The sequence below is a fragment of the Zootoca vivipara genome, chromosome 8 (assembly GCF_963506605.1).
Source record: "Zootoca vivipara chromosome 8, rZooViv1.1, whole genome shotgun sequence".
Classification (NCBI taxonomy): domain Eukaryota; kingdom Metazoa; phylum Chordata; class Lepidosauria; order Squamata; family Lacertidae; genus Zootoca; species Zootoca vivipara.
In genome coordinates this window covers 58,124,871-58,151,769 of record NC_083283.1, presented here as the reverse complement: position 1 = coordinate 58,151,769, position 26,899 = coordinate 58,124,871, and the positions used below count along the sequence as shown (strand labels likewise).

The 26,899-nt window shown below is 41.6% G+C and overlaps 1 long non-coding RNA gene across 1 annotated transcript in view; it reads left to right on the top strand.

Annotated features, from left to right (window-relative positions):
- Positions 1 to 699: 699 nt before the first annotated feature.
- LOC132592555 (uncharacterized) overlaps positions 700 to 26,899 on the top strand; it is a 46,004-nt gene continuing 19,804 nt past the window's right edge. Inside the window, exon 1 of the long non-coding RNA XR_009558048.1 lies at positions 700 to 1,500. This is a non-coding gene — a long non-coding RNA (uncharacterized LOC132592555). The remainder of the gene's footprint in view (positions 1,501 to 26,899) is intronic.

Genomic DNA, 26,899 nt, shown 5'->3' with positions numbered 1-26,899 from the left:
ATTTTCGGTTTATGAACGCCGCGGACCCATCTGGAACAGATTAATTCATTTTCCATTACTTTCAATGGGAAAGTTCGCTTCAGTTTATGAACACTTCAGTTTATGAACAGACTTCCGGAACCAATTACACCCATGCTTCAGTTTATGAACGCTTCAGTTTAAGTACTCCGTGGACCCGTCTGGAACGGATTAATCCACTTTCCATTACTTTCAATGGGAAAGTTCGCTTCAGTATATGAACGCTTCAGTTTAAGTACTCCGCGGACTGTCTGGAACAGATTAATCCACTTTCCATTATTTTCAATAGGAAAGTTCGCTTCAGTTTATGAACGCTTCAGTTTATGAACAGACTTCCAGAACCAATTGTGTTCATAAACCGAGGTACCACTGTATATCCAGGGAGTCACAATCTGGCCTCCACACTTGCTGCAGCAACACAATTCCTGATAATACCCCCCCACCCCACACAGAAAAACTCACTTGGCTTTCACCTGGCAACAAAATGTCATACATGTTGGGGCCAGCCATGCCTCTATGGGGAAGGCAGTCCATTGGCAAGGGATCCCCAGTGACTTAAGCATGGAGATGAAACTTCGTGACATCAGTTCTGTACATTAATGGCAGGGAAGGCAAAGGACATTTTGTCTATTGTTGTCCAAACTTTACCTTCCTCTCTACTCGTCTTCTCATCTTCTTTCCTATGAAGAAAATAAAATAATAATAATAATAATAATAATAATAATAATAATAATAATAATAAATTTATGCCTCACCCATCTGGCTGGGTTTCCCCAGCCATGCTGGGCAGCTCCCAACAGAATATTAAAAACATGATAAAACATAAAACATTAAAAACTTTCCTAAACAGGGATGCCTTCAGATGTCTACTAAAAGTAAGATAGTTGTTTATTTCTTTGACATCTGATGGGAGGGCATTCCACAGGGCGGGTGCCACTACCGAGAAGGCCCTCTGCCTTGTTCCCTGCAACCTCACTTCTCGCAGTGAGGGAACCACCAGAAGGCCCTCAGCGCTGGACCTCAGTGTCCGGGCTGAATGATGGGGGTGGAGATGCTCCTTCAGGAGGCCGTTTAGGGAATAGGCTGCATTTACATGGCAGTTTATTCCCTTTCCCTGCTAATTTCTACATTACACCTGAACTTTCACATGGTGTGAAAGCTACTTCCAGAAAATTGATGGAAATAGTGCATGTTTAGCATTCATTTCTGTGTTATTCGGTTAAAGAAAAATCCTTTTGCAGCCCCCTTGACCTGGAAAGTTGTGGCAGTAAAGTGATGGAATTTGGATTGGTATACCGATATAGAGTTCTTTCCTGAGGTTATAATGGGACAGAAGCGCTACTGTTTTTATCACTAGCCCATGTCTGAATACACCCATAGGAGGGCATCTCCTCCCTCTCTCTGAGGCTTTTGATATTTTCCCTCTCTCCTCCAGAGGTACTGCAGCTGGACTCCTTCATCTGCCAGAAGTGGAACCTCCAGGTAGGCTCCTCAGGATTTTCATCTCCTACTGGTGGTGCAGATTGGGGCCTTCTTAAAAGGCCAGGTGCTGACAAAGCCCACCATCATAGTCTTGTTTGTTCATCTTACACTTGATGCGAGCCTGGATCGTACAAGCCCTACAAGCCACATCGCTGGCCTGGCTGTTTTGTCATATGTGCAGCATTGCTGCATTACGTGCTAACATCCAATCTCTTTGCTTTTCGTGGAGTTTATGATTAAACACAGAGTTTGGGAATCCACCACAGTAAAGCGTAGCATGCTCTAATGAACTAATGGTCTGAATAAAGCTATCTTAGCAAAGTGAGGGGGAGAGGAATGTGTGGTGTTTATTTAATTGACTGCAAGCCACAAAGGAAACTTGCTGTATTTATGGGCAGTCGTTCCAAAATGGAATGTGGGATCAGACATTTGTGCACAGCTGGGGATTTGCCATCTTGTTTAAGTTTACTTAAAACAGTTGCTTTAGCCCCATTGTGCTCCTAGGTTTGCTATATGATGTTTATATGCTGTGTATGAGTTAGAAACACACACCATAGATTTAGGAGCCTGCATCACTGTCTGGGAATATCTCCATACAGCCCCTCACCGTTCTGTGCTGACAATACCCACACCAAGCCCAGGGGAAATGTAGGTTTAGCGGGGGAGAATTCTGTAGTTAAAGTGACTAAAGACCCATCGGTGCTATATATTTAAAGCAGTATTACTTTAAAAAATCAAGGCTTCCCTCAAAGAATCCTGGGAAGTGTAGTTTGTTAAGGGTGCTGAGACTTGTTAAGAGACCCCTATTCCCCATGTAGAGCTACAGTTCTTGGAGTTGCTTGGGGAGAGGGATTGGCTGTTAAACCACTCTGTGAACTGCAGCCCGGGGACGGGGATAGGGGTCTTAACAGCACTCACCACCCTTAACAAACCACAGGTGCCAGGCTTCTTTGGGGCACAATATGCTGCTATAAGTTGCGACAATCTGTTTGGCATGACAGTTACACATAGCATTTTCTACAAGAAAGTTTAGGTATCAAAAATTTTCTTTGCATTGCAAAAAATATCACCATCGTTGTCATCAACTATACCTTCCTATCACAAATGAAAATTTTAATGGTCATTTGGCATGGAATCTATCCGTTGTCCAAGAATTCATTCTGCATCATCATCCAGTTCAAAGTGGGATCATGTTCAAAGTCATGCTTCAGAGAGGGAAGACCAGGGCACAGACACTTAGTAGACCATCAGTTGGCCCCAGTAGGTACAATTCCTTGCTTTCTCTACCCCACCTGCTGGCTTCATTCCTCCTTAACAACTCTGGTGTTTACTAACTTGCAATTACATATAGGACTGCCTTGCTTGGCTGGTGAGCTTCAATAAAGGCTGCTGCAAATCTCAAAGCACTAACATAGACAACTTTAAGGAATAGTTAATTTGGGTGGTACTTATTCAGACAAAATGAAAATGCAGTGATCCATTACATGATTTCAGGGAGAGAAACATTAACAGATTGAAAAAAAAAACAGAAGCCATTCCTCCAGATATAAAACCCTGCACCTGTACTCAAGATTCAGTCTCTTACACTGCTGAATTACCTCTTTCCTTCCTTTATTTCCTGCTCCACCGCCTTCTCTCTCTCCCTCCTCCCTCCTCCCCCCTCACCCCCCCACTTTGGTTTGGGTAGCTGCCACCGCCTATGAGAAACCTAGGGCAAACTTAAAAAATCACCAGGTAAGCGACAGTGGGGAAACCAGCCTGCTTCCTCCCCACCCAATATTTGAAAACTGATCTCTAAAAATGGAACAGGATAAGGGGGAAAAAGCAGGGGAGAGGGTGTGTGTGTGTGTAGGGGAAGACCCAGAAATCAAGGAAATCAGAACCATGGCATGTAAAATTGTTACAGCTGTTTCTGTTTTTAATGGGCTGTTTCTTTTGGATTCATTCCTCCAACAACTCCATGTGACTGGGCAAGCATGCAGAATCACATTGCTCGGTGCAGAGGAGTCCTGGGGCCCGGAGTGGAGAGAGGAAGAGGGTGTGGCGACTAGGAAGGTTTGTGGGAGACACATCAAAGGACAGCCTCTTAATCTGTTGCAGTAACCCAGGAAATTGAGTTCAGATGCATTTAATAAAAGCCTAATAGATTGGGGATTTAGGATTCACAATATCAGGTTCGAGCACCATTCCATGCAGCCCATTGGTAGCTGGTGGGGTTCTTGAGGCTTTCCTTCAGTGGGAAGGACCTCCCTCCCCCCCCCTTCCCTACCTCCAGAAAGAAGCTCCAGCTCTTTGATCTACCTTTCCCTCCCTAAAACCCTTCAAAGGGATACAGCTTCCCACACGTGGTTATCCATGCAAATGAAAACATACGGTATACTAATTAAACTATGTCTCTCTCTCTTGGCTCAGAAAAGAGAAGGGAGGCTGTTATTGCTGTTGCTATTTTTTGAACATTTTGTAGTGCTTAGATCCTGTGGCAAAGGGGGTGGGGGAGCTGGAATGCCCAGAGGTAACTCACTGGACATGAGGCATGTAGAAAAAGGAGGATGAGGTAGGGGAGGGGAGATATTTTAATCTTATGCACATGCAGATAAAATGAAGTTCCTGTTTTTATTAGACAGCAATCAGGGCACTCAGGGCAGGATAAAGGAGTTTCAAGTGTTCTGTGTTCAGTCCTCTCCAAGCTCTTTTTGTCTAACTAGAATGGAAAGGAAATGTGGGGAAGTGGTAACACAATTTTTCACATCCCTGTTCCTCTTTGAAGTTTTCTATTGTTTTCCTTTTTGTAAAAGAGACCAGTTAACATGGCCAAAACGTTATCCCTCCAAATGCAAGATAGGGACTTTGCTTCAATCTTCTGGTGGGGTAATCTTTCGACCACACCGTCAGGAGCCCGCTTGAGGAAAAAAATGTATTTGTCATATGTTGGGCCCATAGACCTGGCAGACTCTGCCACCGAAACAGCGAGGAAAGAAAACCCCTTCCCTTAAATCAGATTGCAATTTGATCATGTTAAATGGCTGTAGGTCACCAAAGAGCATCTGTCAGCTGACATGGCCTGAGGGACAAGTTCATATGCTTTCTTGGCTTTGATCGATTGATGAAAAACCTTTATATATCACCTTACATCATAGCTGCCAAGTTCTCCCTTTTTTAAAGGGAAATTCCATTATGCTGAATAGGCTTCCTCGCGAGAAAAGGGAAAACTTGGCAGCTATGCCTTACATAAGAACAAAATTCAAGGCTTCTAAAGATAAAAAAGTAGGTTTTGAAGATAAAAGGTCCAAATTTCAGACAGAATTGTTGGGAGGCAGAGCGAAGTTGTCAAAAATGTATAATTTTTTGTTAGAATGGTATACTAAAGATGAAATGACTAAGGAGGTGATGATAAAATGGGCAAAAGATTTTGGGCATACAGTGGAACCTCGGTTTACGAACACATCAGTTTACGAATTTTCAGTTTATGAACGCCACGGACCCATCTGGAACGGATTAATTCACTTTCCATTACTTTCAATGGGAAAGTTCGCTTCAGTTTATGAACGCTTCAGTTTATGAACAGACTTCCGGAACCAATTACACCCATGCTTCGGGTTAAGTACGCTTCAGGTTGAGTACTCCGCGGACCCGTCTGGAACGGATTAATCCACTTTCCATTACTTTCAATGGGGAAGTTCGCTTCAGTTTATGAACGCTTCAGTTTATGAACAGACTTCCGGAACCAATTGTGCTCATAAACCGAGGTACCACTGTAATATTGAATATGACACGTGGTTGAAATTGTGGAATGAAACAATGAAATTTACTGCATGTACCGCCTTGAAAGAAAATGTTATTAAAATGATGTATAGATGGTATTTAACACCAGTAAAATTAGCTAAGATGTATAGGACGAGTAGTAGAGAGTGCTGGAAATGTAAAGAGAAAGATGGACAATTTTACCATATGTGGTGGACATGTGAGACGGTAAAGAGATTTTGGGAAAATTTATATAATGAGTTGAAAAAGATGTTTAAGTATACTTTCACCAAAACCCCCGAAGCATTCTTATTGGGACTAATGGACGATGAGATTGCTAAGGGGGATCAGAGACTTTTTATGTATGCTACAACCACGGTGAGAACCTTATTAGCCCCAAAGTGGAAAACACAGGATGTACCAACTATTGAGGAGTGGCAGACAAAAATGATGGACTATGCTGAACTGGCAAAGTTGACCTGTGGGATCCGAAACCAGAGAGAGACAAAGTTCCAGAGAGAGTGGAGTAAATTCATTGACTATGGAGAAAAATTGTACAAGCTTAAAGACACTTGCAGGACTGAAATAAATCCTACGAAGTGAGACTGAATCCATAAAAGGAACTGCGAGATAGGACTGGAATAAAGCTGTATGAAGGGAGGGAGGGAGGTCATAGCTCAGCAGAGCAAAAAGAGATTAGATGAGGAAGCTATGATGTAATTAATAGGTTTTCTTTTTGTGTTTGTTTGTGTGTATGTTTGTTGTTTTGTTTTTTGTCTTGTTTAATTGGAAAAGTGAATAAAAAGTATTTTTTAAAAAAGAAAAAAATCAAGGAGGTTCGCAAAAATCAAAACAACAATACAAAAGTATATAAAAAAGCAGCAGTTAAGTCTACTTCCAGATTACCCTGGGTAGGATCAAGTTTGCCCAGAGTGATCCAGTACTATCAAAAGCAGGGTTAGAAATTAAACATGTGGTTGGTAGCAGGAAGAAAGAGAGGCACCTTCTGCCACCCTCCCAACTACCTGTTTTATTAGGGTATAAAACTTTTAATACTATGCAAGGCCTGAAATAGGTTCAGGGTCTGGATCAGGATCAACCTGAGCTGGATTGGGGCCACTCTGAAGTGGTCCCAAAAATGGATTGGGTGTGGAAGAGCTGTGCCCAATCCTACTAGATGCTCTCCAGTGCATGTTCCTTCAGGGTTCTTGAATATGTTTTGTTTGCTGCATTTCTGTGGGCGAGGGAGGTGTAGAGGTGTTGGACTATGAGCTGGGGGACCAGGGTTCACATCCCTACTCAGTCATGAAGTTCACTTGTCTCTCAACCTTACCTAACCTCCCAGAGTTGTTGTGAGGATGAAATAGGGAAGGGGAAATAACGAAGTCCATAGTGAGCTCCTTAGGGGGGGGGAGGTGGATAGAAAGGTCATAAAAATCTCATAGACTCAGGGGAGATTGTGATAATTCCACCAAATTGAATGTGTCGATTCACATTCACCACAAATAATAATAAATACATTCAATTTAAGCATAAATTTAAATATTTTAATTGATAGAGACCACACAGTTCTATAGAACCCACTTCTCTTTCATAATTACTGTATCAGACACATTTACATAAATGCCCCATGTCATTGATAATCATGAAGCCAAGTCACTGTAATAGAAAGGACCAGGGTTTGTCAGATTTGCAGTACTTCTCAGCACAAGCTGAAAAGGGTTGATATGTTTAAAATGCTGCATATTATTCCTTCTGAAGCAAAACCATGATGTCAACCAGTTAGTTGACAAAATATTTCTCTGGTGGCCTCGATGCATTTCCTGCTGCTCTGCTGGCTTACTTATAAAATGAAGTAAGCCATTTTGAGAAACTTGAGCCAAAAGGTACAAAGGTCCGTAGGATACACAGAAAAGGCTCGATTCACGCATGTGTGGAAATAATCTGGCATATGCCATTACAGCTGGCATATCAAAAAGCATCCTGATTTTGTTTTGAGCAATGGCTTGTGATTTCACTAGGGCTCAGAGTCAGATGAGGGCAACCCACCCCTGTGGGATAAATAGATACTGGCAAAACGAGTTCCTCTTGTAGATGTGATTCTGGTTTGCTATACAGTGGTACCTCGGTTTATGAACACAATTGGTTCCGGAAGTCTGTTCATAAACTGAAGCGTTCATAAACTGAAGCGAACTTTCCCATTGAAAGTAATGGAAAGTGAATTAATCTGTTACAGATGGGTCCGCGGCGTTCGTAAACCGAAAATTTGTAAACCGAGGTGTTAATAAACCGAGGTTCCACTGTATATCTACGGCTGGTTCAGACTGCAATTCTTTCTCCCATTCTGAATTGCCTGAAATAAGGGAGTCTGATCCCAAGGTCAAGACAACCACATGGCAGGTGGATATTCAATCCAAAGTCATCTTATTCACCCACACATTTGATTATGACTGAACCCAACTCAATGGATCACACATAACAGTCACAGCAGGTGGAAATTGGTAATGATGGTGTTCTGTGGCATATGCCCACTTTCACTTATGGATCAGCTAATGTCAACTGTTTCCTAGCTTAAACAACAGTATATCTATATATGTTTGCGCTAACTGAATTTGTTCACATCCATCCCTTGTTACCATGTCTTGACCTTCTTTCTCCTCCTTCTGAAGTTTTCCTCCCTTACTGTCAGCATTTAGATTGTTGGGTCAACAGGGCAGGGATCTGCATTTTGATGAAATTACTTTGCAGAGTGCCATATACAGCGAGGGTATGATACAAATAATGACAACAAATACCTCTGGGAACTTTGTGTGTGTATCATTGAGATACATTCCTTTTCCACCTATGCCAGTGAGTAGTCTAGCAGATTGTGTAGAAAGTCCATCTGCCAGTTTGAATTCTGTCCAGTACAACTTTTCATTCAAAAATAAAATTGCTTGCTGCCCACAAAAGCCTTGGGTGTTTTAGGCATTTTTAATAAAGTCACACTGCATTGTATATTTGTAGTCTTAAGGCATATTGAAAAGCTATGTGTCACTGCTTTATACCTGCTGCTGGCTTGCAGTTGCACTGCATTATGGGTTTCATTGTGTTAAAATCAGGTTTGTCCTTCCGGTCCATTTTGCATTTACATTTTGGCTCTTGGTGAAAGGCTGTGGTACAATTTGATAGGATTACCAGAGATTATTTGGTGAAAAGTGTTAAAACGCCATAAGGAAAAAGGTATTGTGCAAATACAGAATGTTTGTTGTTGTGACACAACAATAATTTGAACAATAATTGCAAAATTTGCCTGCTATTATGGAATTCTACTGCTTTAATAGAACTTGGCATAGACTCTAGTGTACACATTTTGGAATAGGGTATGAAAGAGAGACAGAGATAATTATGATGAATGTCTTGATTCCAGCATTTGCCATGCCTTTTTCTTTGTGTGGTGCTTTATATATTTACAGATCCATTCTGGGGGTTTTGCTTAATCAATTGTTAATGTTTGTAGCAGCATTTACAATCTCAGTGAGCAATGAACCTAGGACTTCTAGGTGGTGAGGATTCCTCTTGCCTCTGCCAACTTGGCCTATGTGTGTCTGCATCTGAGAAACAACAAGTTTTAAGAAAGAGCAAAAGGCAGGTTATATAAAAGAGGAAAGGAAGTAGCAGGGAGTAGAAAACTGCTCTCTGTTCTGCCAGGAATGGAGAGCTGGAACACCACATCATGGCAGAGTTCATTCTGAGCTTAAAGTACCAGTTGCCAACCCCTTCAGCTTAAACTTGTGCCTACAGGGAAGTGTAATTAAACATATGGTCTGCAGTCCATCAAAGCTGTTCTATTGATTTCTATGAGCTTTACTGTGCTCCATTCTGTTTTGGATAGTGCTGTTATCTCCTGTCCAAAGATGTGTCTGTCTACTTGAAAACAAGTTGTTTTCTGCCTTGTGTTCAATGTTGTGCAGACGCTGTGTGAGCCGAGGGTGCAGAAGCAGAGCTTCTTCCAGAAATTAAATGAATGGGGGTGTCCTTGACTGCATACTAGCAGCTCTGTGTGAGCACTCTCACTTTCTGCATGTGAACAGAACACCCTCTGATTGTGTCAGAGTTTAAGCCATAGGTGTACTTTTGATGTTTCGTAGTAAGGGCTGTTCAAGTTATTTTTATGGGCTAACAAGCAACAAAGCAAAAGGCAATTTTATTACAGAAACGGCCACATTTTCACAATGCAGAGCATTAAGGACAGTCAGCCACAGATCTGTGCCGTGTGACAGCAAACTCCCATTTTCCCTCTTACACACACACCTATTGACCTCCCTTTTCCACATGTAGACAAAAGGCCAATTTCTATGAACACATGGAAAAAAGATCTCTGATTCATTTCGCTTAATTTGGAAAATGCCTGCCCTGGTCGCTTGTTACAGAACAGATCAGCTGAAAACATTGAGCATTTTCATGATCAAAGGGCTTGCCTATATTTTATTATTGCTTTCTTTTTTCTTAATTTACATTGCTCAGACTTGAAAACCATTGGTCGGTGGAAAAACCAGACTAAAGTGGAGAATAGGGAGAATTTGTTATTCAGCAAGGGACCACAATGGGTAGATGTTCTCTCACTAGAGAGCTTAATATACATTTGTTTACATCCCAGCTCCCCATGTCCTAGAGACCCAGTCCAAGCAGAATAAAGCCAATGGACTTAATACACTGCTTAAATATGTGCATTAGCCCCCCTACACACCACCACCAACGGTGACAATTATTAAATAACAGCAGAATCTCTCTTAATCTTTGAAACAGTTGGAAATGGGTGGCAGCCTCATGTCTGTGTGCAGATTATTTCAATCCCTTGCTGGAGGGGGTGCGTGTGGAGAGAGCCACTATAAGAACCCTTGGGAGAATCTATTTGTTCTGCCTTGATTGATATGACAGAACTATATGTTTATGCATTATTAAGAAGATTGGGTTCATGCTATAATGTAGCCGGTGCCACCACGGTCCACTCGAACTGACAGTTATCCATGACATACAACTCATCAAATCCGATATTTAAGCTCTGAGCACAGATTCAAAGGCACTGCTATAAGCGACAGTGGAACTTCTGTGAAGCTTTTTGTGCCATCTATGTTTATATGAAAGTACTATTCGGTGTTTTTTTTTTTTTTAATGTTTTCAGATTATGGTCTCCTTTTACCAGATCTATTGGAACAAACCTACTACCTGCAAAATAGTTTCGTGGTTCTGGTGATCCAGAAAAATGACTGTAAAGAGTATACTTGGGAGGCATTTTGATTCATCTTAAATGGAGCAGATAAAAGGATACTGATTCTGACAGCATGTGTTAGTCCGAATAGAATGATGCAAAAGTTAATGAACACTTTACCAAATTCAAAAACCTTCTGTAGTATAAAAATAACACTTCTCAGCTGAAAGATTTGTTGTTGTTGTTTGCAACAGCAAATTGTTCCTCTCTGCACCCGTCTGTTCCCTGCCTTACCGTAACAGAGCAGGGAAGATCCTTAGCTCAATGAAAGGTCCTTAGCTCAATGAAAGCATATGCTTTCCCTGCAGGTGGGACTGGGAATATCCAAAACCCTAGAGAGTCACTGCCAATCAAGACAATACTGAGATAGATAGGCCAATAGCCTGACTCAGTGTAAGATGGCCTCCAGTGTTCCAGTGACCTGGTTTTCAATCTCTCTTAGTTTTACTTTTAGCTGAGAGTTTAACAGCCACAACCAAAAGTTTGGTAAGTCTCAGACCGCAAAGTTAGTATTTTATCTGACTTTGGGAATACCAGCATTGCAACAGAGCTCAAGGCAACCTCTTGCACCAAGAACCTTTTCACGTGACCCAGGGTAGAAGGTGGATTAGAGCTGTACATTCCTATATTTTGGAGAATTAGTGAGACAAGTGAGCAGCTGAGTCCTGCCTGTGAAACTGGAAACATGTAAGAACTGGCCATAGGATGGAAGCCAGAGGCACTTGCAGGAGATTTCTATGGCTACTGTGTCCTTAAATAGTCATGGTAAAATGACATTGCGGGGGGGGGGGGGGGCAGCTATATAAACTAACCCAAAGTGCTTCATAAAAACTTCTGATAAGAGAAATCAGAATCTGTAATTACTAATATACTCTAGAATTTTGAAATAGTTTTGGTCTTTTTCATTATATTCCAGAAGAAGAAGAAGAAAATACTTCTGAATTAAAGGTAAAAGAACAAATATGATAGGAAGAGATTTGGGAACTGCTTCTGTAAAGGCAAGGCAAAGTGAGATAATGGAGCAGATGGGGCAATACATCCCAATTCCCAGCCTGCCCTGGACATCTGGTCCTCCTAGGAAAGGATATTGCAACAGCTGGTTTTTTTGGTGGTGAGATAGGATTGTGCACCCAAGTTGAAGTTGTTATTAACAAACCCATATTATCCATTATTACAATAATGGACATGGATGGATCTAACAATCCCTAGTACCAAATGACCTTGTCCTGTCTCCGTTTAATCTGTCATGACAAGGCCATAGCCTTTCAACTGTTCTTGAACTAGATTGTTGGATAAAATAAAATAAATGTGTTTCAGATTTGGCCTGTGAGCTAATAACATTTCTGCACTTAACCTTTCCCACTGCCTGCAAGCTTTCACTCTTACCTGTAGTGTAACATCCTCACTTCCAGCATTTTGTGATTTGTGCTGACATGAAGAAATGAGGCAGCTTGCCAGGAAAACCTTGGCCAGAAAAAGCTGATAAACGTAGCACAAAGGCTATCCCAACAGAGAACACCAGATGACTACTGCCTCCCATTTTCTTGACACTGTGTAGCGAGCCAGCCAAAAATACTAGCAAATTATCTTGAAGTTAATTTATGCTCGGTGGTGAATACTATGCTTAATCAGCACACATCTCTTTTTATGTTGAGAGTGGGAAGTTGACCACTGCTGTAGACACAGTTGCTCCCAGGCATGGCCTTCTGCTTCTCTTTCTGGGAAGGTGTTCAGTAAGACTGTACACCATATCTCAAAGCAAATCAGGCTGATTTGGATTGACACAGGATTTGGCCAAATTGGGTTGAGGCAGCCTTGGGTTGGATGTCAGAAGTGGTGGTGGTCTGGCTGCAAAGAAGGAGAGGGGAGGCATGCAGGCTGTGTGTGTCTCCTTCTCCCTTCCCACCCGACCATGCATGGCCTCCAAATCTGATTAGATTGTATATGTAGAAACCACAACAGATGAAGAGGAAGCATTGGTGATTAAATGAAAACATTACTTTTTCTGAATCCAATCAATAGCAACATAGCTTCTTCTTCTTCTTCTTCTTCTTCTTCTTCTTCTTCTTCTTCTTCTTCTTCTTCTTCTTCTTCTTCTTCTTCTTCTTTCTTCTTCTTCTTCTTCTTCTTCTTCTTCTTCTTCTTCCTCCTCTTCTTCTTCTTCTTCTTCTTCTTCTTCTTCTTCTTCTTCTTCTTCTTCTTCTTCTTCTTCTTCTTCTTCTTCTTCTTCTTCTTCTTCTTCTTCTTCTTCTTCTGGTGTTCTCCAGATGTTGTTAGATGCCAGCTCCCTTCAGCCCCAGCCAGGATATCTAATGGTCAGAGATGATGACAGCTGTGGTCCAGCAATATGTGTGGTCCAATTACATTTGTATCATACATTTGCTCCAAGGAGCTCAAGTTGACGTGCCCATGTCTCTCACCTCCACTCCATTTTATTCTCATGACAACCTTGTGAAGTAGGCTAAGAGACCGTCCCAAAGTCACCCAGTGGACTTCATGGCTGAGTGAGGATTTGAGCCATGGTCTCTCAGGTCCTAGTCCAGCACTCTAACCACTGCTCCACACTGACTCAGTATTGCTCAATATCTGGAGGGGACCAAGTTGGGGAAGGCTGGGATATGCCATAAGGATGGTGGTGATAAAGAACTCTTATTCTTCTGCGTTGAACTCTGAAAGGGCATACTGAGGAAGCGATCTGGATGATAGATTGCTTGGACAGTGCATATCTCATCTCCGGTCCTTGTGAGACCCATCATTATGAAGATTCAGCTTCTTCAGATCCCATAGGATCATGTTCTTGTAGTCAATGTGCTGTCTGGTATACTGTTTCTTATGGATCTAGGCCTAATGGCCATCATTCATGGTGTGTGGGTGTGTGGGTTTACCTAGAGGTAAATCTACTGGGGAATGCTCTTATGGACAACTACTTGCAGTACACAAATCTAACTGATTGAAGCCCTTTGCAAAGTCCATTTTCTCTGAAATGCTATGGCGTAATCTGATAATGGTTGTCAGACTGCTGGGTAATTTTGCCCAGTGCCATAGCCTAGTAGTTTCCATGATTGCTAAGCAACAATTTCAGTCCCTCTAACATTTGCACTCAATATGTTGAGCAGAACTTCTCTGCCTTACGGAGAAAACCCAACTTGTTGCAAATTGGCCAAATTATACCGAAAGGATTTAACCCTGAAGTCACAGGGGCAACTAATGATCAACAGGGGAAGGCGCGCACACACGTTAATCCTTTAAAAATACACAAAATTGATCAGGTCGGAGGATGCCTTTATTCCATGTTAACATTTCCAGTCATTAATACGGAATCAATAAAGTGGTGGTTGAGCATAAAATATTTAGAAAAGCGAATAAGCTATAACTATGCCATATAGCTGGAAATGGTGGAAACAGTTTATTGACTTCAGGAAGGCAAAAAGTAAGTGATAATCCATTCCTGTGCAATGAAGTTATCATTTGACTCTGGAATGAGGACCATTTGTTATATAGGCTAATGGCTGAGGTTCTCTTCCCCCCCCCCAACCCTTTTTTAATCGAAACAAAATGGATCAAATAAGCAGTGTATATTTTCCTGCTGTTTATAGAACAGATTCCACGTAACTCAGGTTGTACGCTTCTGACTGAGAAAGAATGGAAGCTGTTTTACTGTATTGTAAGTTGGATCTGTTTTCCCGTATTGGTGATAATACAGGGTTAATTGGGTTTAAACCCATTAAATCTATTTCACTTCTATTTATGGACTGCATGCGATAGGTCAAACGTTCAGATGCATAATGTTTAATGCAAGCTTTATATAAGCCATTGGGTAGCCATAAAATGGAAATCCCTCCAGTCAGCTATTATTCAAATTACTTTTTATTTGTGCTAAGCAGCGACGGCCTTTTCGATTCCTGTGTGCTCTGAGTCATGTGCAGCCCTTTATTTCAAATCCATGCAATGTTTTCAATAAAACAATATGCAATTATTTGGAAAACAAAGATCGTAAAACTAGTTTAATGTGTACAACTACTGGTAATTATTATTTCTAAAATTAGATAACTTTGTGGCTGGGTAATTTATAGGAACCTTCACATGGCCTTCAATCACATTCTTCCTTAGTTTAGGGGAAAAAACCTCTGGTTCCTTTTCTGTGGGAAGCTCTGTTTCACCAGTGACTTGGCTATGAATCTTGGTTACCACAGTGAGATAAGCAAGTGTTCTGGCCAGGCAGTTGAACATGTGGCCCTTGAGGCCTTTTTTGTGGCCCTTGGCAACATTTATGCCCCCCAAGCCCTCATGTGGTATTCCGAAAGCTGAGTAGGCGAGGTGCTGGGCTTTGGGGATGAGGCATGAGGGCTCTGACGAGGTCCTAGAGCCCTCCCTTCTTCTTCCCAAAGCCTAGTTAGCGCTTTCCCAGCTTTGGGAAGGAGGTGGGAGGACTCCAAGGCCTTGCCAGAGCCTCATGCCTCCTTCCCAAAGCCTGGTGCCTCACTTATCAGGCTTTGGGAAGGCAGTGCAAAGCTTGTGTGTGTCAAATTTTGGCCTCGCTCCCCACCCCTCACATGACAAGGCAGTGTGCGGCCCACAGATTCTGTGTCAAAGTACTCTTGAAGCCCACTTGGTATGAAAAACTGGACCGCCATGGCTTAGGGTGTAGTGTGAGTCTTTCTGGCTCTTCAGGTCTTGCAAAGGAACCTGGGCTTGGATGACACACTAAGCCTAACTTTGGCTTTGTTCATGGCAGTGCAGCAGCAGCAGGACCAGAGGAACAAAGTGGCTGCAAATTCCAGGAACCAACACATTCACACTAAACCATGGTTTGGCTTATCATTTTGTGTGAACCAGAGCATCTCCTACCCACCATTGTTAGCCCTCCCTGGTAGAGTAGTTATTAGACCACTGGGGGGGGGCTACAAAGCTGGCTCTACTCCTGACATCACACAGCTTACCCTGCTCCTTCGACTAATGTGTGGACTTCTGCAGGGAGAAAACCTACAGGCACAGACTTTCCTGGAAGTTGGAGCCCCAGTTGCATTGGGGGAAGCTGTGCAATCTTGGGGGCAGGACCAGTGCCATAACTCTGCTCACCAACAAACGCATGCATACAATGGGAGAGGACCTTGGTGTGATCCATGTGGCACTTTCTCACAGATTAATTAATACACACCATTGAAATAGAATGGCTACATTTCCCAGTTGTGGCATTTATTTACTTTCAAAATCTACATTTGGCTAAATGAAAGGCAAAACTCTGTCAGATTTGTTAATGTACAAATTCCATCATACAGAACAGTTCTACAAATCTGGAAGTCATCCAAACACCATATTGTCATTGGTCTTTCCAGTCTTCCAATGGTTCCATGTTTGATATTGTTTCTCAATGCTCACAAACTGACTTGCCATCTCTCCCTCTGTTCCTCTTGAACGGTCATTAAAGACCATTAAGGTGTTTTGACAGTGTGACTTAATCTGTCTGCCACCCTTGCAGAAGAGGATTGGAGCTGTAAATCCAAACTTCGCCAGGAACACACCAGGAAAGTACATGGTATTTTCCTTGCACTTGCAAAGCAGTAGCTCAAGAATTTCTAATTAAAGGAATTCAGTTTCTACAAGTTGATTCACAGGCTAACACCATGGGAAGACTTTCAACAAGCACCTTTGTTGTCTAGAGATAGAAACTCTACTAGCTGAGTTAACACTGAACAGGAAGTTCCCTCATGGATGTTGTGTTTGCTGGTGTCAATCTTTTGCTGGAAACTGATCTGTTGCCAAAATCTGTGTCAGCCAACTCTGTGAGACTTACTCCGTTTGTGCACGTGTTCCTTATACAGTATAGTACATGGCCCTGTCAGTCTGTTTCTCTGTGCTTTGGCTGCCTTGAATGCTCCAGAAGGGCTGATAATAAAAAAAAGAAATCTTGGGTTCTACCAGCATCTCATTTACCTCAGACTTTGGAGGACATAGAATGGTAATCTCTGAAGAAGTGCCAAGTGCTACTCCCCACTATGTCCCTATGCACAACTTTTATTAACAGGACAGTGGTGACATCCAACCCACAGCAAATTATAGGGTTTGTAATCCTGTCTGAGACCCTGAACAACTGCTGCCAGTCAGTGTAGACAACAATGAGCTAGCTAGACCAATCGTATTCTCAGTTTAAGGAAACCTCCTACTTCCCTATGATCGGTTAGAGCTCATGTGATCTTTTGTGGAAAACTGCAAAATCTGTCAATTTGGGGTGTGTGTGTGTGCGCAAATCAATCCATTCTTTGCTTTGATAAGTCATCTCAGTTGATATGCATATTCATATGTCATAGTAAATGAAATATAAATATATATATCCAACCTGCACAACTTTCAGAATTCTGTGGACAGAGTAACAGCAACAAGGCAGTGGGGAGGAGACTTTTTGGAAATGGCCAACTGGGCAGATAAATTGCCCAGATTCTGAGATACAGGCAAGGCTGGATTTATTATCCATCGAGTACTGAGGAATATGCTGAGCCAAAGTGGACTCACTGCTGTGCTTTATCTATTTGGGAGGATCCCCAAAGTGAAGTATGTGTTACATTTTTTTAGCCGAGTGCTTATATGGCAGCATACTGCATGCTTGCAGTATTGCAACCAGGCAACATTTGGATTTGCTTGTGATACCCACTGCTTTCAGGCAGTAGCTGTTGCTTCTTCATCTCAAGGTCAGAGTGTTAAGCCAGGCCCAAAAGACAATCTGAGATTAGGATTTTCTTTTGTCATTTGGTTGCACCCGTTTTTGCCCTGGACATTCCGGAGAGTTTCGTATCAAATAAGATGGAGAAGTGTCTGCTATACTCAAAACTGAATTGTGTGTTCTTTTTGCTCTCAGTGCAGAAATTATTTTGCTGGCAATGCATAATGTTGCTGCTCCATCTCAATATATAGGGGAGTGGCTGTGTTTGTGTTCAGAGAGAAAGCCAGTATGAGGATCAGAGTGCTGTGTATATTATAGAAGATTTCAAGGAAAGGAAAGGAAAGGAAAGGATGGAGGGAGCATATGGAAAGGAATCCCTGAATGGTTCTTTGCTTGCGGCCATCTATGCCTCTGGCCTACAGAACAGGAATATGGGGCCCCAGGATATATAATGTCCCCGCTTCTTCACTCAAGCTTTGCATAAGCACACAGCCATCTGGATTCTGGATTGCAGCAATATATTTAAGAAGCTTTCAAAAGGGGTTTGTTTTTCAAAACATGCTGGGACATAAATCAGCTAGAACATGCTTCTAGGAAAAGAGGATCTTGTCTAAGAAAATTTTAACTTGTCAAGAATGCATTTTTCTGTCAGACACATTATTCTGCTATGATGAATATGAAGTGGAAATACATTAGGGTGCGAGAAATGTATGCATGTTGCAAATGGGCCTTATGATTTATTTGTATTAATTCATGTTAAAATGCTAAAAATAGATTTAGTGCTAAACCTCGGGTACTGTCTAATAAAAATCAGGAAATTATAAACCAGAGCACTCTCAAATCAATTTAATTCATTCTCATAGGTACTGAAGCATCTATAAGGAATAATTTAGTCCTGAACAGGCTCTGTTATCCCTGAGGGTGTGGTTGATTTCCTGTCAAAAACTGTGGCAATATTTCTGAAAAGTGGATTGTTGAATATGCTTTCCTTTCTTTGAATATACGGTACATTCTGTATAACCCAACATTTCAGCTCATTTAGCCTTTCTCTTTTTTTACCAGCACAAAAGAATGCAGAACACCCTCCTCAAAACTATTCCATTTCTCATGCAGTTCTCATTTAGAACAAGAATGAGGAATTGGTGGCCACCCCTCATCATCTGATCGAAGTTGGAGTCCAATAACATCCAGAGGGCCACAGTTTTCCCATTGCTGATTTAGAGGAATAAGACAATAAGAAAACACCTGGTTTGAGGACAATCTCAGAATTCCTAAATGAATGAGGTTTTCAAAACCCATACAGTTCACACCCTGCAATCCTGTACACACTATTCTGAAAGTAACCCTACTGAGCACAGTAGGAATTATTTCTGAGTCAAACATGCCTAGAATTGTGCTACTAGAACTAAATAACTACAGCTATTTCTTAGCCAGCCTTCACCAGAAGATCCCAGGGTAGGTTACAACACATGCAAACAGAATTAAAACTGTAAAATAAACACTCCTGCCTGTAACTCAAAATTAAACACTCAACCAGGCCTTTTCATTCTATTTAATGAGGACCATACCTCAGCTTCAGACTTGTGGATAATACTGGTTCCTGTTCAGATCCATCCATAGCAGGTGCCATAGGGCAAGGCGGGCAAGCAGCACCATGAAAAGCTCCAGGTGAGCAACTCCAAGAAAGGAGAGGTGATTGTTCTGAGTCCCTCACTATCCAGCTTTACCCACCCAGCCACACCTGAAGAGTATGAAAATTCTTAAAGGTACAACCACCCAGCCTGAAGGCAAACACTTCTTTCTGTGGCCTGGTGTCCAGTACTTTCTTTGCACCGCTGTGCAGGCACAATGGCGTGAGAGGTACTTGACACTTTAGGACCTAAATTTTAGGTGAATCAGGCTCAGAAGAAGGTGTCTGTCAGGGTCCTGGCTTGGGTTGCACAGGCTGCTGATCACAAGGATCAGGTTAAATCTTGATTCAGTTCCTTAGCTGCAGGTTGGTACAATGGACTGGGCTGGCTCATCTTCCTCTGACTCTAGGCATTTGACCAGAGCCATGACACCACCCCTCCTCTCCAGGAGCTCTCCTGAGATGGCTGGGATTCTGTTGATAAGAGCAGTAAAACAGGGACACCAGGATGGGAGGGTGGACATATTATCTCCCAGGACTGTTCCTCTAGCCTGCAAAAGACTATAGTTGTTGCCAGTTGCTACTTCTCCAGAACATGTAGTTGGTCCATAGTCTGATACCAACTTCCCATTGCCTCTAGCAATATAGGAGTGTGCACAACTGTATCACTAAACAAACCGAGGGTGTATCTTTCAGGCAGTCCAGAAATCTGACACAACATACTGTTTACCGTCTATAATGTATCTTCCATTAAAACAATGAACTAGATCAGATATCAGTTCAGATCCTGCTTCAGGCCTTTTTTCTTTGCAGATGCAGAAATCCTTAGGGATCATGGAAGCCACTGAGATCTGTCTGCGATTAGCTTTCATGTTTGTGTCTGGGAATGCAGACTTGGGGGGCAAATCCCAAGCCTGCAAAAACATGCCCAAGTATAAAATGCCTGAATTGGCCCCACGGCTCTGAGGGGAGCCTGTGGTTCCAGTTGTTGCTGGGCTGGCTGGCAGGATCATATATGCCAATAGCCCTCAGGGTAGGGTAGAAAGCATGGAGTGCAGAAATGCAATAAGTCCATTTAGGTTCACTTCCTTGCAAAAGAAGCAGGGCAGGGTGTGTTTGTGTGAGAATGTATGTATTTGGCATGAGAGTCTGAGTACAGGAAGAATCGATAGAAGCTGTCATGAAATCAAGGTGCCTGTTTCACAAGAAGTTAAATTTGCAAAACAATAGTATGAAAAAAGAAATTGTGCGTAAGCAAAAGTATAAAATCATTACTAAGGCTTTTTTCCTAAGAAGTTAAATTTATGAGGGATCATACCTTGTCAGAGGCAATACTCTTGTCAGATAATAAGCTTTTACTGACTTGAAATATTTTCAGCCTTCTATCAACATGGCTTTAACATGGCATTTCTGAGGGTTTCGGCATATGACTGTATTCATTTTATGGAAACTTGCTGACTGATGCAACCTCTTAAACAGGCTTACTCTTGCTGGTTAGTGGTTGTTGTTGTTTTGTTCATCAGCTAAAGAGACTAAAGGTTTGCCCCTCTCTGCCTGCCAGAGATTTCTTTGAACATAGTACTTTGCCTTATGTAGGGGGGAAAATCACAATGAGCAGTTTGTTTACATCTTTAAAGCCAGCCAGTGAAGATTAGCTAATAAAAACTGCAAACTAGCTGTAGTGCATAATTAGGGCATGACCTTGCCGTCTCCAAACCACGAGTTCTTTTAAGAAATGCCTAATTAGTGAGCATTTTGCTAAGTATTTCTAAGAACTGACTTCTTAGAATATTTTTTTGGGGGGGGGGAGGGAGAACAGGCAATGCCTCAGACCCAGCTGCTCAGCTGGAATGGGGTGGGGGGGTGGGGAATGCAGGTTAATAGTATTCCAGGACAGCATGTATAGAAGGCATGCAATCTCTGACGGGAGCAAACAAGATATGCCTTGTTCTGTACTGCCTTGTCTTAAATGAATAGAACCAAGAATGTTGCCACCGTAACAAAGGGAAGATAAACTACTCTCTGAGCTGTGAGCATCCATAACTTTTCTTGGTCACTGAAGCCCCAATCCTGGTCAGCCCCCTTCCTATGGATATGTGTGTGTGTGTGTGTGTGTGTGTGTGTGTGTGTGTGTGTGTGTGTGTATATATATATATATATATATATATATATATATATATATATATGCTAAAATGCAGTCATGTGTTTCCTTTATTATCTATGGCCCTCAGTATCCAAGCTGGTAGAAACAATAAACAAATTTGGCTGATAGATACTGCAGTGGTACCTTGGTTTAAGAACAGCTTAGTTTATGAACAACTTGGATTAAGAGCTCTGCAAACCTGGAAGTGGGTGTTTTGGTTTGTGAACTTTGCCTTGGAAGCAGAACATGTTCCGCTTCCTGTTGAGTGTGTTCCATTTGTAAATTGAGTCCCCCGCTGCTATGGGAAAACACGCCTTGGTTTAAGAATGCTTTGGTTTAAGAACGGACTTCTGGAACGGATTAAGTTCATAAACCAAGGTACCACTGTATTTGCTTCTATCTTTCAGTTCACCTATCCAAAATCCCCATACAGGTTCCCCACTCCCAGTCCTCATTCCATTTTCCTTGCCTTATATTTTCTTGGTAGAAAAGAGGTATAGAGCATCTCTTAAAAATAAACAAATTGCTGGATTGCCTTTGCCAAAAACAATCACATATTCCTTGAATTCTGCCCCAAGTAAATTTGTACCTAGGTGCCTCCTGTAGACTTGTGGAATAAGGGCTAGCCCCTTGGCCTGGTGTTCCCATTTAAAGGCTCAAATTCAAGTATCTTCTGTTTAAATGGATCTAACTAACAGATGTTCTTGTTAGTCTGGCTGAGGATCAGGGAGCCTTAATCAGCTCCCCATTGACTTCCCTGTCCTCCCAATCTGAGCTGCTGTTAAGCTTTCTATGTGCCCATTTGAATTTTTAAGCTGTTAAAAATTTATGTTTGTTTGTACAATACTAGCAGTGTTAAATTTGCACACTTAGGGTATAGAAAGCTTACTGTTTCACGTAGCATGGCTGCAAATGGAAATGAAGCCTGTTTTGCATTTGGTGTGGAAGAGGTGAGCTATTTAATCTGGCCACTGAGCTGCCTTTATTGGCATTCATTCCTGTGCCTTTCTTACAAGGCTGTGGCAAAGTGTTAACTGATTTGGCCCTCTCTGGCAGCAGGACTGATGTTTCAAATCACATCTGGGACACAAAGATTTTCATTCAGCTGAAGAAACTCCAAACCATCTTTTCTTCGCTCTCCTGGGTTTGTGGGGGGAGTGGAAGAATGTGATGGTTTAAATTTATTTCATTCAAGTTCCCCCCTCAAGATACATTTACATTTGGGGTGGGGGTGGTAGTTATTGATTCTGTAATGCATCTTGGCTTTGATATATCTGGATATTTCTCTCCTGTAGCTGAATCGTCATATTTGTAGCTGTATATACTATAATTTGGATTTATGGTTTAGAAGTGAATAGAAATACCATTTATGGATTGAGGTTTTTTTTATATCCCTACACATCTTGATCCTCAAACACTGGGAACCTATCTGACCTTGATGACAGAAAGACTCAGGTGGAGTTTTATTTATAGGAATGCTGCAAGATTCGAATAAATATGATATTTGGTCAGAATGACTTGGGGGATTTTCTGTTCTTCCTCAAAGGTTATAGTAAACACTTTCCTCCAAATTCCATAAAATCCCTCTTTTATTTATTAATTTAAAGATTCATATGCTGCTTTTCAGGATATGTGTCCTCACAAGGCAGTGTACAGAAATGGTAATATAAATTATAGAAAATCAATCCCTTTAAAAATGAAATAAAAAAGCAGACCATACAGCACCTTGGACAGGTCCATGGCACCCTGTTTAAGAAGCTCCTGGAGATTTTGCCTCTGTAGAGTTGAAGCATTGTGTAGGTTGGCCAGACTTGATGTCTGGGGCTGGACTGAGGAGGAATGGTGGGGACTGCCCTCCTTCTCCTGAACCTTCCCGAGAACAGGAGGATAGTATAGATTTAGAACAGTGGTTTGCAGAAGGGTATAGTTCAGAGGCTGCAGAGGGGAGAAGCTAGGGAAATATTGGGAGAGGAATAGCAGGAAGAAGAAGCGCTAGGGGAGAGACAGCTGACAGACTCAGTGTCTTTGGAAAGCCTTCCTGAGCCACCTGCTCCCAGGACCAGGTGCACATTGAGAGTAGTGGAACAGAAAACTCAGAGGCAGAAAGCTCAGATTAGCCAATGCAGGGGTGACATTGAATAGGAGAGACAGAGGGGGGTGGGACATTACTCAGAGAACACCATTATTTAGGGGAGACTGCAATCCTTCGTCTGTGAATTATTGAATAAATTACTTGGTAAGAATTCTTCTGGTTTATCTGCTTCTTGGCTGGCACCGTGGGAGGGAGCAGATTCCCTGAAGCCTGACATCTGGTTGGTGCTGCCTCCCTGGAGGAGCTGGCTCACTGTATTTTATCATATTTATCTTCTACCCACAACTGCCACATCTCCAGGTTTTCGGCTGTGCATTATATTGCTTTACTGTGCTCTACAATAGTTCTAATCTATGACACTGACTCTGTAGGGTCAGCCATGTCATTAAGATGGGTAGGACAGACCGTCCTGTTTGGCAGATTAGGAGATGTCTCAGTAGTGGCAATTCATCAGATATTTGCAGCACACACATGGAAAACCCATGACGCCTTCTGACATGGGTTGACTGTGAGTCCCATCACCCCTGACCATTGGCTATGCTGACTGGGGCTGATGGGTGTTGGAGCTCAACAACATATGGAGATTCCCCATCTGATTTAGCACCACTTGGACCCTGAGGTACCAACATGGATTTGATATTAAGCTGCTGTGGCTTTATTTCTAATTTTCTGGAGATCTTATTCCTCTTGGAAACATTTCCATTTCCAGAGAAGTTTTGCAATTTGATGTAATTGTTGGTCAAGCCATTAGTTCTTTTCTTTTGTTTGTTTAAATTGTTACTATGAAATTGTTTGGTCTGCTTTGTTATATTCACAGAGGTTGTGATGCAACAGTAAATTTTATTTCTGATCAATTCTATTTGATCTGAAGTCCTTGACATGCTTTCCTGTTAACATTCCCATTACCTCATGTCTCCTGTGAACTCTAGTGGGACTACAGTGATATTTCTAACACAAAGCATGAGCAGTATAAAAGCAGCGAAAGGGAGAAAGAGGATTGAACTGCCAAAGCAGAGTATATTTTTTTCCTAAGGAGAAAAAGGAAAAAAATAAATCTAAAAACACATTACCTCACAAATCTTGTCCTTGAAATCTTAATGGTTGAAAGGATAAGATAAATGTAAGCTTAAGGGAAAAAAAAGATATTATGACCTGGAATGTGAAAACCAATGTCTATTTGTTCTCCAAATCTGGTTTTAATATATGAGAGAAAAAGCCAAGATCAGTATAATCTCCCTGTTTTTGCTGATTTTGCTTCTACATTTTAAGTCGGAAGGGGGGGCATTTGGATGGCACAACATGTGCTTATTGTTAAATTTGCTAATTATATACACACCCAGCTCTTCCCTTTCCCTGCTTTTATATGTTAGTTTCTTTGGTATTGTATGCTAGTTGAAGCCATTTCGATGCTTGCTGGTACAGTATGGTTCAAAAAAAGGTCTGTTTTTGGCTCAGTCCAAAGTGTTAATCCACAAACTAGCTTCATAGGAAGCTAACTAACATTATGTCATTTATGTGTTGCTGCTGGGTTTTTTTAAAAAACGCACTATGAGGAAGATTGCACGCTTTCCTGTATAGTTTGCATGAAATGTGCTTGAGGTTATGCTACATTATTTCCTGCTTTCCCCCTTTGCTGAGAGCTTTTCCAGTATGAATGCCTTGCTGGATCAGAGTTAATCTAGCCCAGCCCTGTTTCAAACACCGGCCAACCAGATGCTTCTGTTTGCGCCCAAGTGAGATATAAAAGTTATGCCTCCTTCTGTTGCTTGTTCCGTTGTTTATTCTGTATGGATAGGGAGATGTTTGGTTCAAATTTTAATGTGATTCTAACAAATTCATATTTCCTGGACAAATACATGTACTGAACCCCTTCAAAATTGGCACTTTTTAGAATTTTCCAATGTCGTTATCCAACCAAAGAATTCATAAAAAATTCAAGTTTCAGTAAAAATTGCTTGCAAAAATGCATATACTAGACAAAACTGGGCACCAGAAAATGTATGTATGTGCACCAATATATATGTATGTGTGTATACCAAAATATATAGCTATTTTCACGCGGACTTCTTTTTTTCTTTAAATTGCAAATGTATGTGGAAATGGGGTGATTGGGAAAATGAGAAACTGAGAGAAACTGAAATTAAGAGAGAAATTGAGCACCTGATATTCAGAGTTGTTCTGCTTCTTCCATTGGCTGTGTTCACGCCTCAAGGTAGGCCAAGTTCATGGTTTGTCATAAATGCAGAGATCATTCACACTTTACTCCTCTCTTCCAGTCAGCAAGAGCAACAGGCCACAATCTGAACACATTCTTTGATTTATAAGCCAACAGCAAACTTTGCCTTCACACCATGGTTTGTTTGAGTGAAACAAATTATGACCCCCAGTTCAAGTATAATACTAAGCCTGGGATCATGGTTGCTCCCACTTATGCCAGAGAAGGAGCAAAGTGGGAAACACCTACAAATTCAAGACTAAACCATTAACTATGGCTTATCATGACATGCAAATACAGCCATTGATAGACAAATTTTTAATTTGTCCAAAACTTTCTGAAAGATCAAAACTCGTGTTCTTCATTAGCCACTCTGAATTGTTATGGTAAATCTTATAGGTTGATGCATTTTATGGAATCATTCCTTTTTCATTCTTGAACTACCGCCAATCAGCTGAACAGAAAATGTGGCCAGCACCCAGGACACCTTGTTAATTCATTGTCTAGGTAGGAAAGCAGCAAGAGGCACATAGATTTTTTTTGGAAAAGTGCCTGTCCATCCTGTGGATCTGTTGGAAGCTGTAGAAATGGCTGCCTATCAAGCTGCTGGCCTTGTTGGTATGTTTTTTGCACACCTCCTCTTAAAAAGGAGTCTTTGTTGTCTTCCTGTTCTATGGAGCACTGTATGGAGCTTCAGATCCATATGTCTAGATAAGCTGTTTGCATGACATTGGAATGCACCCTGAAAGTATAAAATAATCTCCCCCCCCCTTTTTTTGCAAAGCTTATAACAGCTTCACACGGCTCATAACAGAAACTGTCTACTGTGTGTACTAACTAAGGAAACGTGGTCTCATTTCTCACAAGTACCGTAATATTTCGTTAAACTTTGAATGACATTTATCTGCCGCATGTGCAGACCAAGGTTAATGATAACATCCAGCTACACATAAGGCAAAAGGACAATTGATAAACATATATATATATATATACAGTGGTACCTCGGTTTACAAACACAATTGGTTCCGGAAGTCTGTACTTAACCTGAAGCATACTTAACCTGAAGCGAACTTAACCTGAAGCAAACTTTCCCATTGAAAGTAATGGAAAGTGGATTAATCCGTTCCAGACGGGTCCGCGGAGTACTTAAACTGAAAATACTCAAACCGAGGCATACTTAAACCGAGGTATGACTGTATATATATATATATATATAGAGAGAGAGAGAGAGAGAGAGAGAGAGAGAGGTGCATATTCTATTAGGAGTATTTCATGGCTGGATGGCTCTCTCTCATCATTCATACAATGTCACCTGCGTAAGGTGTTTTTTTTCCCCTTTCCCTTTTTTTACATCCAATATTTACAAGGAAGAACTCCATGATTTCACCAAGCGTGAATCCATATGCAAGCCAGGCAATGTAGGCTGTGACTAATTTGTGTGATTATGTGTTTTCGTGTTAAGAAAGGGCCAATCTTAAAGCCATTCAATAAATCTAGAAAAAACTTAAAATGGACCTTACTTCCTCATGCATTATTAGGAAAGCTAGTTCCTTCAAGCCCTGGGCTGACCTTGCACACCCAGGCAGGCTATTGGATCCTCATGGGCAGAGGAGGAGTATTAAGGGCATTTCCTGTTCCAGATTGTTTCCTGTTCTTGATTGAGCCATGG